Source organism: Lepus europaeus, chromosome 1 (genome assembly GCF_033115175.1).
Source record: "Lepus europaeus isolate LE1 chromosome 1, mLepTim1.pri, whole genome shotgun sequence".
Classification (NCBI taxonomy): Eukaryota; Metazoa; Chordata; class Mammalia; order Lagomorpha; family Leporidae; genus Lepus; species Lepus europaeus.
In genome coordinates, this window is record NC_084827.1 from 148929694 (window position 1) to 148948303 (window position 18610).

General features: G+C 40.0%; 1 protein-coding gene across 1 annotated transcript in view; it reads left to right on the forward strand.

The window, feature by feature from the left end:
* Positions 1-18610, forward strand: part of PARD3B (par-3 family cell polarity regulator beta) — a 1146588-nt gene that overhangs the window by 595661 nt on the left and 532317 nt on the right. The window lies entirely within an intron of this gene.

Sequence of the window (18610 nt, forward strand, 5' to 3'; positions counted from 1 at the left end):
AAATCTTTAAGGCAAGTCTTCAAATGTGATGGTGGAATTATAGGAACAACAGGGTTAAGCTACTTATTTTGTCCCATAGCAATTACAAATTGAAAGCTATTTTTGTATAGGTATCCAAAGGAACATGATTCTGAGAGACAAGTGAATGGCATTGGGCTCTGAAGAGTTTGCAATTGCAAACCAAATGGCTGGCAACTTTACCAAATGAGGCTGTAGCTCATGGCACTCACCAGTCTTCCCAGTCACAGACCTACACCCTGGGAAGTCATCATTAGCACCCTAATGGAAATGGAGGACAATAATAGAAACATACTCAGTGATGCATTTGACAATTGTGTGAAGTCAATTCTTTTAAGAGGGAAACAGAGTTTGAGCTTAATTGAGGAAATCAATTAAGATAAGACAAGAAGTCTAGATGCATGAGCACACTGAGGATTAAATTATTCAAGTGGATGGGAAGAAAATATATAGATTGGTATATTGCTTTGTAGAATAATCAGGTGTAATATGATAAGCTGAATTTGGGGGATGACTGACTTGCTCTGAAAACTAATGGAAAAATGGTCAATATTGCTCATTTTCAAGCCATTTGGACCATAAAAACAAAAATGGATAGGAAGACAGCAGTAGGCTCATTAAAAATTAGCTCTCAAATTTCACTATTTTAGATCAAAGTCTGAGAATAGTATGCGATAAATTCACATCCCACTAATGAAAGAGTTATGGTTTAGAATTCTTCCTTTTCTAATAATTCTTATTTCTTTCTGCTTCAGCCTCTTTGTGTTAGTAATATGTATGTGTATGAATGACTGATGACATTATAGTACAAAATATATGGAATGGCGGAAACATGACACTCCTTTTATGTAAGAGTGGAATCCTTGAGCAGTAAAACATGTACCATTTGAATGAGACCCCCCATCCATCTGACTTGGGAAGTCAAGGTGAGCACAAATTGAATGTCCTGAATTCTTTTACCATCCATGGCACTTCAGCCTACTGCTGTTTACCAGCCACCAGATGAACATATATTGCTTTATTTCCACACTGAATCTCCATTTCCTGGAGTCAAGTGCAAGAAGTCTGTTATTTCATTCATGTTCTTTTGCACCCACCATTACTTACCCTTATGCTTTCTGCATGCATGCATTTCAACATTTAAGACAGTGCCAAAAGCCAAGATTCTTCATTGTCATATCTGTAATTTGATCATTTCTTCAAAGAAGTTCACCCATCAAAAATTAGCCAATATATTTGATTATATAGAACTATTATTTTTGCTTCCTGATGCCATTCCCTCTGAAGAGCTATTAAATGCTGTAATTTTAGTCTGCTGTGATTGCCTCACAAGTGAAGAGGTCATTTGCTCTATTCTGTAGAGACATATCACCTGAGTGCCCTCAGATACAGTAGAAGTATTTCCCTTGTAATAAGAAGAGAAGAGAGGGGTTTACATCACCACTCAGTTTAAAAACCCTTATCTGTCAAGAAGCATGCACTTTTCTAGGCAACCCTGGGAGTTCATTAAAAGTGTGAGGTTGCATCACTGATTAGACATGGCCAAGGGCTGGGGGATGGTGCTATTGCAGAAAATGTACTAGAACAAGAATAAAATGAAAAAAGAAATTTTTCTGAAAGAGGGAGGCTTTGATTAGTAAGATTTCTTTGTCATTGGGGATGCTGTTTTGTTGCGTCACTTAGCTTTGAGTAAGTGACCTGTTATAGGACTGATAAATAACTGCTTCATATTTTTAACCATTCTCTTCTATTACCCACATAACTTATTAAAATGTGGTTCAGGAAACATTCAAGGATTTACAACTATTAATGAACTGACAGTTATGTGACTAAGTTCAGTTTCTTTTTGGTTTGTTATTTCTGCATGCAATAAGGTAAAAGTGTGCTGGTCCAAGTTCCTTTGGTAGGAACTTGGTTCTCTAGCCAGTTTCTCAATCAGATGGCAAGCTAGGTGGTTTTGTTCATTCATTTCTTCATTTAATAAATAGGAGTATCCACTTAAACTAAGCTCATAAGACTCAAAGAGATGACCAAGGAAGTTTTGAAATGTCTTTCTCTCTTCCAACTTTGTAAGCTGGAAGCTCTATCAATCTTCATGAGGATTTATTGAGTGTGAATGGTGTGTTCTTGAAGCCACTTGGAAGTGAAAGTGGGTCAGAGATAACAGTGGTGTGCATGCCATGGAGAAAAGATTGATTTCATGATTTGGGAAAGTCCCGTATGAAGCTGGCCCATTGCCAGTGTAATCCTCCACCACTTTTTGTTGCTTAAATTTCTTGCCCTGTAGAAAGTGCCCCAATAACAATGCCCATTTGGTAGATCTAGCTGGGCTTCATGGACTAATGTGAGCATCACATTCAGATTAAATCATGACAGTCTAATAGAAGGGATTTTTTTTTTTTTTGACAGGCAGAGTGGACAGTGAGAGAGAGAGACAGAGAGAAAGGTCTTCCTTTTGCCGTTGGTTCACCCTCCAATGGCCGCTGTGGCCAGTGCGCTGTGGTTGGCACACCGCACTGATCCGATGGCAGGAGCCAGGTGCTTATCCTGGTCTCCCACGGGGTGCAGGGCCCAAGGACCTGGGTCATCCTCCACTGCCCTCCCGGGCCACAGCAGAGAGCTGGCCTGGAAGAGGGGCAACCGGGATAGAATCCGGAGCCCAGACCGGGACTAGAACCCAGTGTGCCGGCACCACAAGGTGGAGGATTAGCCTGTTGAGCCACGGCGCCGGCCTAGAAGGGATTTTTAACATCTGAACTAAGAAGTCTGATTGCAGTGTACCTGTGTGTCACACTTCTAGTCATTGCCAGAGCAGGAGTGAAAAAGGAGAAGCCTCAAATCTGTCAAGTCCAGCCAATGAAATGAATAACAATAAAGATTCTGAGACATTTAGTACTCACAGTGTAAAGAAAAGTGTAAGATCTTTCACACTCATACTTTTTCACAGTTGCATATAGACATAACAGTCACAGAAATTCCGTATGTACTGAACGCAAACCAAAGGCACAGGACATGTAATAATTTGTGATTTTGCCACAGCACAGTATGAATCAACCTGGGAGATTTGTGTGTGGGAGTGATGTATTGTCAAGGGGCTTCAGAAGAGATGGCAGCACTGGCTGCCAGATTTTGAAAGGGGTATTTGTTTGTACTGTGCCTCTCATCTTCCTGTCAGTTCACAAGGGACTGGATGAGCAGGTGGGGTCAGTGTAATTCCCTGCCTATATCCACTCAGGCTTTTATCTTGAGCAACCACCACCTGCCTTTCGCAGATATTGTCCTGTGTCACAATCACTGTTCACAGAGGAGTCTGTGGAAACATTTATCATCATTTGAGTACCACAAATCTCTTCTGATTCTGTCAAAGATAGGGGCTTAGATGAGCAGCTAAGTGTCAGTTTTTAACCCTGTGACAATAGTTGAGATTCATTAATTTGAAATGCCCTAAAAGAACAGAATTCGATATGTACATGCATATGGGCATTTTTATTGGGAGAAGAACCATTTCTGTTGATAATTTTGCAAACTGTGTTAGGTGAAGAATGGTTAAATTTTATTTGTATCTTCCCACACTGCACATGGCAAGGCTTTGAGGCTGAAGAAAGAATAGCAATGTTTCCAGGATCTGGCTGGTGTTCAGTTGAGTTGAATTATGCAGCAAGTGGTGGGAAGACTATTTATCACCATCCTCTCTCCTGCAACTTTGCTCCTCACTCCCCAGAACTAACTCTTTGGAGCAGAATATTCACATGCTAAGACCGTTGCTGGGCATAAAGTGGGCCCCTGGCAAGGGTCTGTAAACTGAATGATTCCTGTTTTGCTCTTGGGTTTGCTAGCCTGTTATTTCTCAATTGCTTATATATTTCAATTCTGAAAAACATCTCTTTGTTGACTACTGAGGCATTAAGTCCGGAACCTTCCTTTGGCTTCCTGTTGGTCTTCCTTTTAGTTACAGTTTCTGAATTAGGCTACTAACAGGAGAAGATACTTCATATGTTTAAGGCATAGGATACTTTTGGAAGTGAAAGTCACCCTGGAGGACAGTGAGAGATCAGACATGGCGAAGGGGCATGATACATAAATGAAAACGATGCAGCAGGAGGAAGTGCATGATGATCGACCTCAGGAGGACAGGTGAAGACAGTGGGGAGGGAATGGTAAAGTGGGTTTGATGCAGGTTTCAGAACAGAAAACAGAAAATCCTGGTCTAGAAGCAACTCCATGATGAGAGCTGACAGCATGAAGAAAATGGACATGTCTCACTTCCTGTGATTGCCGAGGAAGCAGTTTCATTGGGGAAAGTCATGTTCATGCACATCAAACTAGCACAGAGACAACTTGAAGAAACTCTTGAGCTTGGGAAAGAATTTCAGGGTGTTCTTGAGAATAGTGGAGAAGGAGGAATGTTTGGAGGTATTGGGGAGGTAAGGAGCCATCAAAGCATAAGGAAGCTGAAAGGGGGAAAAGTGTGGAAAGCAACAAATGTCCACTGGTGATTTTCAAGGAGCAGGGTAAGCCACTGCTCGGGTTGCCCATCTTCCATATTGAAGTGGTGGTTTGACTCCTGACTACTCTACTTCTGATCCAGCTCCCTGCTAATGTGTCTGGGAAACAGCAGATTATGGATCACGTAAGTCTCTGCCCACCAGTGTGGGAGATCTGAATGCTGCTCTAGGCTCCTGGCTTTGGCTTGACCCAACCCTGGTTATTGCAGTCATTTGGAGAGTGAACCAATGAATGGAAGTCTCTCTCTCTCTCTCTCTCTCTCTCTCTCTGTGTGTGTGTGTGTGTGTGTCTGCTGTTTTTCTGTCACTCTGCCTTTCAGATAAATAAGTCAATAGCTGAATAAATAAATAAATCTTTTAAAAAGAGTTGTTTCCACCTTGGTTCACAATTGGGTATAAAGAAATGAGATAGTTGGAAGGGGACAGGAATGTTGAACAGGCATTCAGAATGTGCTGTGCTGTGATGGTGGGCCTTGCTCACAGTCTGGCCTCACATGGAAGATTCTCACCTCAATCAATAGTCTCCAGTCTGGAAATTCATGTTCTGGAGATTTTAGCATTACAGTGTCCTTTCTTAGCTGACAAGAGCTGGATTAATTCAAACTCCCAGGGACTGTAGAACTTAAAAGGTCTTAAATATTGGTTTAAATACATTTTATAAATATGAAAGTTTTTAATTACTTAAATAAAAAAGAGCATATATAAAGAAACACAACCAAGCAAGTACAACTCAGTGCATTCTAGTTTACTTCAATTACTTCAATCCATAAATAAAGATTAGCTCTCAATTGTACTTTAAATTCTCCTGCCAGAGATGCCTCTGGCAGTGGTTCCAGCTCACTTGCAGCGTTGAATGCAAAGGCAGTGTCATATTCATCTTTGAATCCCCCCCATGGAGTTTAGCATACTACTCTGCACATTGAGCTTGCATAATCCTGTGCACATCATAAATATTTTTTTCTATTGAAAGTTACCTAAGAGCCTTTAAGGGAAAGGAAAGACTCTCTTTATTCAGCAGACACCTCTGGAGTGGGATGTTTGTTGTGTTTCAGCCCTGTGCTAAATGACAGGATATGAAGATGGATGAGATAGACTCCCCACTTTCAGGGTCTCAGAGCGAAGCAAGACAGACAGACCTATAAAGCAAGCATTGCCTGTCCTACATCAGGGCCATGGCAGAGCTTGCACATGTCACCAGTATGGCCCTGAAGAGGAAGACTAGGTGTGTACAGAGTGCTCAGAGAGAAAGTGGCCCATGCTGACTGAGGGCGGAGGGACAGCTTTGCACTGGCCAGGCAAGCAAGGGAGTTCTAGACATCGGACCTACCTGGGTGCTTAAGGAACATCTATTCTGTGGCAAGCACTGTTCCGGGGTTTTAGGATGTGTCACAGAACTTCACATCAGATAAAAGTCCCTGCCTTCCTGCAGTTTATCTCTGTTGGAGATTCACCCAATGAGATCTTTTTTTAGTGGGGCAGCTCCTCCCCATTCCCTTCAAGCTCTGTAAGAGTCATAAACAGAAGGCATTTACATTTAAATAGAAATGCATGGTGGGTTCCTTAAAATCAGAATGTATTCTGATATAACTATAGCTATTTTTGCAGAACCTTTCCCAATTCTTTTTTGTGTTTTTGTATCTTTGCTTGAAAAACAAACCTTTTGCTAGCTCCTACTCATGACTACAGCTAATCTCAGTAATTCAGAGCTCTATACCTCATTCAAGCTGTGTTTCCTCATATGGTAAGAACCCAGAATGGTGTAGCTGGCTCTGGATCACCCCAGCTTCTCTCCATACGGTTGCTTATGCCTCTCCTACTGTTCCTCATTCTTCACATATGTCACGGTAAGGACTGCCTCAAACACACCTTAGATTGTTGAGAAAATCCTTCTCCAAATTGTTTATTTTCAGTCAGTCTCCTAACATAAGCTAGTGAGATAGTTTTTGAAACCAGAAGCCTCCAATAAAGGTGGGAGGAAGTGAAATGCAAGAATGACAAAATGAATGGCAAAATGATTGTGTAGAAAGACAGATGGAGGTCATGGGAGAGAAACAAGTACAAGTGGGGAGCAGAGGGGAGTTTGGACCTGGATGAGAAGAGAAATGCTTACAGAATGTAGGCAATAGCAAGACTTTGTCCAACACTCCTTGAACATGCCTTATTCATGAGCTAAGATGGGTTGTAAATTTGGTTTTCCATCTGACAATTCTAAAAGAATTTTCAACTTAGACTTTTGGCTTCAATAAATTTTGAGAATTTTTAAGAGGCACCACTAAACTAAGTACACATACAAACTGGTGCCCCCCCCCCTTTTTTTCTTCTGAAACAACTATGTCATTGGTTTGTGCATTCAGAATTTTCAGCAGTACGTATTCATAGGGAAGATATTCCTAGTGGAGACCAGCAGGGTGTTATGCCTCTGCCTGCATGAGTGAAATGCACATGCAAACGAAAAGAATGTCTTTAATAGGGAATCCTTTGAGCTCTTCTCTCTCTGAACCAAATCTGAACTTTGTAGAGCTTTGCTTGAATGTATGCGGCCCATTTACTGGCATCAAAGATGATTGAAATGTATCTTAGCTAGCAAAATGAAAGTGTTTAAGTGTGAAATATTTTGTTATGCCTGAATTATCCCAACCTCCCCCATCCTCCTTTTTTTTTTTTTTTAACGTTACCAGCATCATTAGGTGATGATTTGTAATTATAAATGAGATCAAACTGTCCATTTTGGCAGACCTGGATGCTAAATATTTAAGAAGATGGTGTGGTTTAAATAGGGAGATTAAGTGGAAGAGAAGCAGATGTTTACGATACCTTTGATCATACAGTTTATGATGGTAGCATGATCCAAAACAGACCCTGTGGGAGGCTGCTGTGCTCCTCAGTATCTCTACCCTCTCAGCAATGAATGACAATGTACCTACCTATCCGGCTTCAGCACTTGTAATGCATTCAATGATGTATAAAAGCTTGGGGAAAATGAGCTGGAACTGGGTAGGGGTAATAATCGGATTGTACATGGAAATGACGAGTTAAACATGTTTGTGTTGCTCTTGTATTTGTAAAAATATATGTTGTTTTCTACTTCGATTTTTAGCACTTTTGATATGTGTTGAGTATGAGAAAGAAACAGTGGATGTTAAAAGAGGGGGTGCAAATCATGTAATGTGTATGAATGAAATTGACATTTTGAGATTTGATTGTTATTTATATTCCTTGTTTGCTCTCGAGGAGCAGTGTTTTTTCTACTTACTACTTGTTGAATTTATTTGGTGGAGAGTTAAGCTTAAGATTATGAAATAAATTAAAAGTATGGCATTGTAAAAATTAAAAGAAAAAATAAAGAGGATGAGAGGGCAGGAAAGAGGATAGGATAGTAGTACCACTATGCTCTTAAATCTGTATATATGAAATACATGAAATTTAATTTGTTCATTTAAAAATTGCATTAAAAAAGAGGGGGTGCAGAATTGCCTCATGGGACTTTTGATCTTCTACATTTGTAAAAGTTTTAAAGCAGCCTTTGCTAGAACATATTCACATGGGGAGCAGCACACCCGGTGGCATTCAGTAGTGCACAGGGCTGACAGAGTGCTGCTCTTGAAATGAGTGGTGATTTTCATTCATTTTTGATACCTAAGAGAGGTTGGTTCATGTGTTCAGTTCGCTCATCTCCAAACAAAACAGTATATCATGGTCCCTTTTTTGCAAATTTACAACCATGCTGTGAAACTGGTAACTAGCTTGGTATGTAAAAGGCATGCCTCTTTAAAGATTTTTGTTAAAAATTTGTCTGTCTTCTCAAGTACAAATCACAATAGTGGGAAATGTTCAAAATGAACTCTGTGCTGATTGATAACCATGAGGAAGAAAAGGAAGTAGCCAAGAAAAGATCATAGAGACATGAAATAGAAAGGTACCGATGGAGGATTTCAGTTTATTTCAGGTGCCCTTTACTTCATGCCTCAAAAGTTGTGCAGAAATCAGTGTGTTAAGAAAGTATAAAAGTGTGGCCACTAGGACAGTTTGCTTCTTTTTTTTTTTAATTTTATTTAAGGTATACACACTTCATGCATTTCATACATACAAATTTAGGACATAGTGATTCTTCCCACCCCACCTTCCCTCCTCTCCACACTTCTTAAGGGAAATTTTACAAGAGAATGTTTTTTCAAATATTCCTTAATTTACTTGTTGGAGAATGTTTTATGTGTGTTTCTTCAGTTGAGATTTGCCTGACTTATTTTTTTGCATACCTTCGCTAAGTACTGTTACATTTCATGCATGGAATGGTCCTTAGAAATCCTCCTGTGCCCATTATACAGATAATGACAGGGCCATGAGATTGCTTTTCTTGCCACTCAGGAAGGCAGTGATAGAACTTGTTTTGGAACTGTGTCTCTTTTGTCTTGAGTCAGAGCTCGCTTTTATGGTTATACTATGGCTTACCCTTTTAAATTTATTTTTGGGGTGATCACTGAATGCAACTCTTCTTTGTCTTTAATTTACATAAATGGAAAAAGTTTGATATATTTAATAGATACAATTTGTTTTATTTTTTATTTATTTGCCAGTGAGAGAGAGAGAGACAGAGAGAAAGGTCTTCCTTCCATTGGTTCACCCCCCAAAATGGCTGCCACGGTCGGAACTGCGCGAACTGCACCGATCCGAAACCAGGAGCCAGGTGCTTCCTCCTGGTCTCCCATGCGGGTGCAGGGCCCAAGCACTTGGGCCATCTTCCACTGCCTTCCCGGGCCACAGCAGAGAGCTGGACTGGAAGAGGAGCAGCCAGGACTAGAACCGGCGTCCATATGGGATGCTGGTGCTGCAGGCGGAGGATTAACCAAGTGAGCCACAGCGCCGGCCCCTCATAGATACACTTTTAAGAGCATAATGATACTTCCCACACTACCTCCCCCTTGTACCCACTCTCCCTTCTCCTTTTCTTATCTTTCTGTTAATTTTTACAATGGCATATTTTAATTACCTTATAATCTTAAGCTTAATCCTCTATTAAATAAAGAATTCAACAAGTAGAAAGTAGAAAAGCCAGTATTCCACAAGAAGCAGCCAGTTCCAAAATAATCATGTTTTCCCTGAGTTGTGGTAACTAATATACCAAGTATAAAAATATAAGCTATATGAGCAAAATTAACATTTTGCAATTTGATTATTGTATGTAGCCCTCATCTATACTCTTGAATGCAACTCTTAAGATGCCATTTGGATTGAGTGCATCCCATATTAGAGCATCTGAGATTGAGTCCTGGCTCTGCTCACTACTGATTCCAGCAGGTGATGGCTCAAGTACGTGGTTCTCTACCACCCATGTAGGACCCCCAGACTGAGTTCCCAGCTCCTGACTTCAGCCCTGACTGTTGGAGGCATTTAGGGTGGAAACCAACTGGTGGAAGATCTCCCTCTGTCTCTCTGCTTCCAAAAGAATAAGAAGAAATAAATAAATTTTGAAGATCATTGCTAAATTTACAAAAACTAATAAAAAATATTTTTATTCAACCTATTGAAATCATTTAGCATCTGTTGGACACAAACCAGATGTAGAAAAGGTGTGACTCACGCTAAATTGTGGTGACTCTCAATGGAATTTAACTTTTGCAGTATGTAATCCACAACTGCGTGATGCCTGAGGAAACAGTTAACTAGAAGATCTTGACTTTTATGCATTTTTCAAAGGTCAGAATTGTTTAAAGCCAATCCAGTAGTATCCCATATGCATAAAGATTACTTATCCCAAAGGCTAAGTATTGTGTGTGTGTATATGGGTGTGCACACATACTCTCTATAAATGAAGATTTTGATCTAGCCATTTGAAGGGAATTGTTTTGCCTGTGTCCAAGATAGTAAGGCAATAGTTAGTATTGATGATCTAATTAATTGTGTTTGAAGAAAAATTATTTTTAAAATGTAACTATTAGAGCTCAATCTTAAAAATAATCAATTGATTATTTTTATGCAAATAATTCCTTATAATATCTCATCATGTGATATTTTTTGCTCACCTGGTTTGCCTAAAATCAGTGAAGAGATATTGCAAGGCAAATATAGTTATCATGCTTGCATTCAAAACAAAATCTCAGGGCACACGTGTCTTAAGTAATCTTGGTTCTTTGGCCTCAGTTTCATCTTGGACAAGACAATCTTTGTGCCCTTGGATATGTTCATGTATAGTATTGAAATAAAGACATCACTTGGAATTCTCATGAATATACGCTAGTATATGTGAAATATTTTGACATCTTTTAAAGAAAGGTGAAGTGTATTCAAGACATTATTATTATTTTTGTTAATATCACCAAAAGAAAAAATCCATAATAAATGATAAAATCAGGAATCTTTAAGTCAACAAGTACATATCACGGTTCATAGAAGTAGCAATGAATTGAGAAGCAAGGATTCTGGATTGTGGCTTTATCATCATCTCAATATGTAAAAGGAAATAGTCATTACATCTTTCTCTGTCTCATTTTCCTTATGCATCGAATGAGTTGACTAGACTAACTTATCAGCACATTTTTTCCAGGGTTAATTAACATTGTTTAGGACTTTGCTTGCAGACTATAGATCTGCACTAAGCACTATAAGGCAGTGTTTCAAAGTATGGTTGCTGGCCTAAAAGCAGCAAGAACTGGTAGAAATATAGATTCTCTGGCCTCACTCCAGACAACTGTGTCAGAACCATGAGGGCAAGGCCCAGCAATCTGTATTACCACAGGGCTCCAAGTGATTCTAACCCATGGTAAACTTGAAGAGTTACTGTCAGAGGGGGCCCAGCATAGTGACATAAAAGCCAGCATCCCATGTTGGCACCAGTTCAAGTCATGGCTGTCCCATTTCCCAAGCAACTCCTCCTAATGTACCTGGGAAGGCAATGGAAGATGGCCCAAGTGGGTGGGCCCCTGACAATCATGTGGGAGCCCTGGAAGGAGCTCCTGTCTTCTGAGTTTGGCCTGGCCCAACCTTATCCATTGTGTACATTTGGAGAGTGAACCAACAGATGGACAATCTCTCTCTCTCTCCATCTCTCTCCCCTTCTCCCTCTCCTTCTTCCTCTATCCTTCCCTCTTTCTCCATAACTCTGTCTTTCAAATAAATAAATATCTATATCTTACTAAAAAAATGTCACTTTAAGAAAAGGAACAGAAATGCATAAGTATTCCTTAAGCATCTTGTGATTTAGCATGTTTTAAATCTAATTATTTTGCCAAAAATCTAGATATATAGGAATAAAATTTAATGGCAAATGGTGTTGAAGTATGTGTGCATATGTGTGTGTATGGTAAGTTATGGGCACATTAAATTGCTAAGATTGAAACAGGGATGGTATGTATCCAGTTAAGTGAGAGATTTCCCATGGGAAGGCATGGCTCATGGCATGAAGAATATATATTAGGCCAAGTCTGAGTAACAGTGTTTGACTACAAAAATGCATGGTAATTTCATACGTGCACTTATCAAATGCAGTTTGTTTTTACTTTAGCATAGATATTTTTGTTGGGAATAGTAAAAACAAATATTCTGAAATTATGCCCAGAATTTTAATTTTAAAATTTACATGATGTTTATGTATGAGCACCAGGCACATTCAAATCTTCTCTGTATAATTTTTCTATTACTCTTATTCTAAAATTCATGTGCAATTTCAAAAGAAACTTGTAGTTGCCTTTTCAGAATGCAAATCTTGTCTTAAAATGCACCTAAGCTTTTGAAACATGACTCACAGTTAAAATTTTGTAGGCAAGTGGTTTCACTTGTGGCTAAAAATGTATTAAAGGAGAAAAAATAATGAAGCCATATATTATCACCTGTGAGAAGCCATCTACTGATAAACAGGGCATCTTTTTTAGTTCCCATCTGAGGAATGAAAAGCCGAACTATAAAACTGTTTTTAATTTTGTTTTGTAGCTATGGCCGACCAAGGAAATGCAGTTAGAATTTGGGCAACATTTTCTACCCAACAATTTTATCAAGAAGGTGACGTTTCTTTGGAAATGTGTAACTTAATGATGTTTCACAATGAGACACATTCTTGTGTGACATCAGTGACTTGTATAACTGTGAAACATGAAATGATAGCCTGGTGCCGACACCATGATCACTCCTGAACACGGGGGTGGCCCTCCTGGTGCCTGGCCCTTTGCATACAACCTGTGAGCACTTGCTAGCAGTTGTTAGCGCCCATGCTAACCAAATGTAAACACCTTTACTTTCCAGCTGCTGCTAATTGGTTTGGGAATATTTATGTAAGTGTTGATTTTAAAGCTAAAAATAGTGCAGCCATGTTTAAATCCAACTCATTCTGGCTGTCAGAATTGCTCCCGTAATCTGAACGTGTTGCTAAAAATGTTCACTTTTCAAAAACTGTAGTAATTAAACTTGGCTGTCGTGAGAGTCACATAGGATCCGTTCCCTCCTCTGATAGAAGAAGGGAAGGACACGTGTCTTATGGGTCTCTGTGCATTTGGCAAGCCATGGTTCCCTGCTGAACTTTGTTAGGTTGTAGAAGACTGAATTGTGGACAAAAGAGGAGACAAAATACATTTTGAAATAGCTTTATACTTTATAATCTGTGCAACTTACCATATCTATCTATTTTAAGTTAACATTGAAAATAGAAGTGGTCAGGCATGGAAAGCCAAGACATTGTGGCAAAAAATGACCAAAATGAAAGATCTCTGGGGGTGAGATCCTGGTGGAAAGGAGGGGCCATCAAAGAAGGAGGTGCCCTTCTCTGAAGAGAGGAGAGAACCTTCACTTTGATTATGGCCCTGTCTAAATAATGTCAGAGTTTGTGGACTCAAGAGGCTTCCATAGCCTTGGCAGCTCAAGAGCCTCGGGTGATCATTGATGTCATAAATAAGAGTGTCAATTCTTAACAACAGAAGTCACTGTGCACTTGCTCCCCATGTAGGACCTCTGTCCTTATTGTGTTGTACTATGAGAATTAATGGTAAAACTAGTCTTCAAACAGTAGTTTATACTTTGTGTGTCTGTGTGAGTGCAAACTGTTGAAATCTTTACTTAGCATAGAGTTGATCTTCTTTATATAAAGATAATTAAAAATGAATCTTAATGAAGAATGGGATGGGAGAGGGAGTAGGAGGTGGGACAGTTTGAGGGTGGGAGGGTGGGTATGGGGGGAAGAACCACTATAATCCAAAAGTTATACTTATAAAATTTATATTTATTAAATAAAAGCTTTATATAAAAAATAGAGATTGTAATACTTTTATTATTAAAACTACAGAGCCTCCAACACTTGTTTCTCTAGAGTACATTGGAGGACTTGATATCACATAATTAATTCAAACCTAAAGGGCAGGAAATATGGAGGTTGCTCAGTACCAGTTGCTTGTACCCTAGTTCTTCATAATCAGGGTTATTTTTACCTCATTTCTCCCAAATTTAAAAGTCATTTTACAGATTTTTTTTCAAAGTTATTTGAGTATGCTATGAGAAGTAATATCATTTTCATTTTTTTGGTATGTGTGATTTCATGACTCACCATGTCACCCTGTAATTTAGTGAAGGAAAAAGTTTAAGTACTCTTTTTTTTTTCTTTTTTTTTTTTTTTTTTTTTGACAGGCAGAGTGGACAGTGAGAGAGAGACAAAGAGAAAGGTCTTCCTTTGCTGTTGGTTCACCCTCCAATGGCCACCGCAGCTGGCGCACCGCGCTGATCCAAAGTCAGGAGCCAGGTGCTTCTCCTGGTCTCCCATGTGGGTGCAGGGCCCAAGCACTTGGGCCATCCTCCACTGTACTCCCAGGCCATAGCATAGAGCTGACCTGGAAGAGGAGCAACCGGGACAGAACCGGTGCCCTAACCAGGACTAGAACCCAGTGTGCCGGCGCCACTAGGCAGAGGATTAGTCTGTTGAGCCACGGCGCTGGCCCTTAAGTACTCTTATCACTTGTCCATTATTTGCTAATTTGGGGGAAAAGTGTTTCCATGTTCACTATTAAGAAACAAGCTGCCTTTGTCCTTAAGTCTTGAAGCACTGTGCTGCTACAGTGTTGCTGAGGTCAGTTTGGAATTGGTTTATGTCCTTGTAGGATGTCCAGTCATCTGTCTGCCTGGCCCATGTCTAGAGAATACCAGAGTTCTGTTACTGCCATGTATAGAAATGATTCTGGCAAGTAACAAACACGGCCCATTAGTTGAGATGATAAACTAGATAGTACCATTTTGATAGCTAAGGCAATACAAAGAGGTTTTTTGTTAGTTAGTTTGTTTTTAAATACTGTTGTGAAAACACAACTCCTGTCTTGGACATATAAATCTGTGAATGAGTGTGCATTTTTTTTCTTAGACTTATGTATTTATTTGAAAGTCAGACTTACACAGAGAGAGAAGGAGAGCCAGAGAAGGAGAGGGAGTTCTTTCATCCACTGTTTCACTCCTCAATTGGCCACAACAGCTGGAGCTATGTTGATCCGAAGCCAGGAGCCAGGAGCTTCTTCCCACTGGGGTGCAGGGGCCCAAGGACTTGGGCCATCCTCCACTGCTTTCCCAGGCCACAGCAGAGAGCTGGAACGGAAGTGGAGCAGCCAGGACTCAAATCCGCGCCCCTAAGGGATACCAGCACTGCAGGCGGTGGCTTTACCTACTATGCCACAGCGCCATCCCCAAGTGTTCATTTTTCAGTCTGTAGTTATCGACATGATTGCTCTAGAATGCAGTCATTCAGGATTGCTCTGCAGCAGATGATCATATTGCTTTTGAATTGTAATTGACATTCCCATAGGCCAGGGACAGTAAGAATGTTGTCAACATAAATAGAACCTTTCCGGCACCAGCACACTGGGTTCTAGTCCCAGTCAGGGCACCGGATTCTGTCCCGGTTGCCCCTCTTCCAGGCCAGCTCTCTGCTATGGCCAGGGAGTGCAGTGGAGGATGGCCCAAGTGCTTGGGCCCTGCACCCGCATGGGAGACCAGGAGAAGCACCTGGCTCCAGACTTCAGATAAGCGTGGTGCACCGGCTGCAGCACACCGGCCACGGCGGCCATTGGAAGGTGAACCAACGGCAAAAGGAAGACCTTTCTCTCTGTCTCTCTCTCTCACTGTCCACTCTGCCTGTCAAAAAAAAAAAAGAAATAGAACCTTTCTTTGCCATGCCTACAGAACCAGAAACCTCGCATAATGTGGATCTGGACCAGAAAGGGTATTATTTTCTTCCCTTTGTTAAGAATAAACAAGAAAGATCTGTGGCTCTGACCTGGGCATCCTTTGACTCCAGGGCAGGTCCATTTCCAGTGATCCAACTCTTGGCAGAGCTGCCAGGGCTCTTCACAAGCTGACTTCTGCTAAAGCCCAGGCTTACCTCATTGAAAGCCACTGCAGTGGACTGGCCTGTTGGGTCTCCTTGAGGGCAGATCACTGTACAGATCAGCCATTAATAGGCCTGCCACCCATTGCTTCTGATGCCTAGCTTTCTTTTCCTCCTGGTTTGTGTTAAAGCAGACCAGAGGATGCAAGTCAAGGGAGTGCCCAAGTCCCATCTCTAATCTTCGGTGGCCTGAACTACAAGTCTATAGTCACAGGCATGTTCTGTAGTAGTTTTTCTAAGGTAGACAATGCCCATGAGGAAAATTATATTCTCACTTTAAAACTTTCTTTCCCTTTGGTCTGAAAGGGAGGTTTTTTCTACTTACTGTATACTTCGCTGATGGCGAAGTGAATCTAGCTATGAGATTATTATTTAATTTCTTATTTTGGCTATGCTATTCCAGAAAAATGTTAGCCATCTCTTTTATAAGGACTAAAGATTAAATTGTGCATCCTACAGATTCCTTCATAATAGAATTAGTTTCCTACCTTGAAGAGAATAGAGAAATGAAAGAACAAGTTGGGCTTAGAATAGAGAAATGAGGGAGCAAGTCCTAGATCGCTTGCTGACAATAGCAATATCACATGAATACTTAGCAAACCGTTTCAACCATTAGATAACAACTTAAGAAAACATTTACCAGAAGGTCCAATGCCTTCTATAAATTTTAAGAATCATGTATTTGAAAACACCTCTTAAATATCTAACATGGTGTAGTTTGTTTAGCCAGTAAACTTAAGCACAACCATCTAAAATGTTTTTAGTTTCTTTCTACCAACACTTTTAAAACATATGATACACAGATTCAGGTCCCACAAATTAAAATGTATCTTTGATTGATTTTAGCAGCTTAAATTTATGGACAATCTTATCTATAAGCCATTTAAAATAAAACTCTTAATAAAATTTCCCCATGTGGACAAACAATATGTACACACATATAACATAGCATAGTAGACCAATATAGCAATTTTAATAATAGCTTTTAAAATCTTTAACTCTTTTTGTAGATTGCCAATTGATTTGAATTGCTTTTTGTTTTTAGTAACCTCAGTTAACCATACTTTCTCTCAGTTGGTACTGCTAATACATTATTGGCTTCATCTGTATACAGAGCCATCCCAAAGTACTGAATACAATAGAAGTGGCTGGAAAAAGTCCATAGGAACCTATAGGAGGACAGCTAAACACAGAACCAACAACACTTTAGTTTTATGAGCAGCACATCATATATAACTATGGATGACAAAAGACTTTAAGTCGCCATGTTTAAAATTATAGACTCATCAACCAACAAGAGGCACTTGCTTACTTCACAGTATTTTATTGGCTCTAAGCTGAAAAGCCCTTCACTCAGCCCAGCTTCCAAAGTGACCACTGCAGCTTAGGGGATGGTCAAGTAGGGTCAGCAACATTGCAGGCAGAACTGTAAATTTCTTGTTAGAGATGCCCCCTGCCTTTACCTGGCCAGCTCTCCTCCCAGGCCAGCCAAGTAATGAAAGTCAACAGAGTGCCTTCCCCTAGGAGGTTCACACCTCCTTTAGGATATACCCCATGTGAAGAGATAGATAGGTCTGGGCCTCTGAACTTACAAGGCCTAAAGCCCACCAGATTATTATCAAGCCCCTTCTATCAGGTTCTATTTGCCTCTCAATCAGAAAACTTAATTGTAGCTTAGACAGCACCTTTCTTAGCTCCTCTAATAATGACTCTGTCCTTTGTTCTAGACCCTGTCTAGTGTACTTGGGCCTCATTCCTTTGTAATCATAACCTCTACTCTACCACCAGTGGCTCTACTCCCAACCTGTGTGTACTGATGGTCCTCTTCCCCACTTAATGCTGTATAATTGTTCAAACCTGGTAAATGCCACTCTTAGGATCATTGGTTACTATCCTCACCCTGTCTTTTATGATCTTGTCTAAATATGATCAGAGTCGGCAAACTTGGAAGGCTTCCATAGCCTTGGCAACTCATGACGACAGCCTAGGGTGGTTACTGGCGCCATAAACTAGAGTGTCAATTTGTTGGGTCAACAACAGGAGCCACTGTGCACTTGCTCCTCATGTGGGATCTCTATCCTTAATGTGCTGTACATTGTGATTTAATGCTATAACTAGTACTCAAACAGTATGTTTCACTTTGTGTTTCTATGTGGGTGCAAACTGTTGAAATCTTTATACTAAATCAATCTTCTGTATATAAAGAGAATTGAAAATGAATCTTGATGCAAATGGAAGGGGAGAGGGAGCGGGAGAGGGGAGGGTTGCGGGTGGGAGGGAAGTTATGGGAGGGGGAAGCCATTGTAATCCATAAGCTGTACACTGGAAATTTATATTCATTAAATAAAAGTTTAAAAAAAAAGAATAAACAAGAAAGCTGCATTTGGAATAGAGAGGAAAGAGGCAAAAATAGATAAGTTAAAATTTTATGACAAATGTTCCAATTTTCTTTGACACCTTGGGGATATATATTCATGCATAATTATAAAACCAGAAAGAATATTCTTTTTAATTAGCTGCCACTGTTACCTATACCTGGGTTAGAGGACTATATTAAGATGATATTACTCTCCAACTTTATCTGTAGATTCAATGTGATCCCTATCAAAAACTCAGCTGACTTTTTTTAGAAATTGACAATGTAATTCCAAATTTCATATGAAAATGTCAAATACCAAGAATAACCAAAATATTGAAAACGAAGGACAAATGAGGAAAACTCATATCCTGATATCAAAACTTA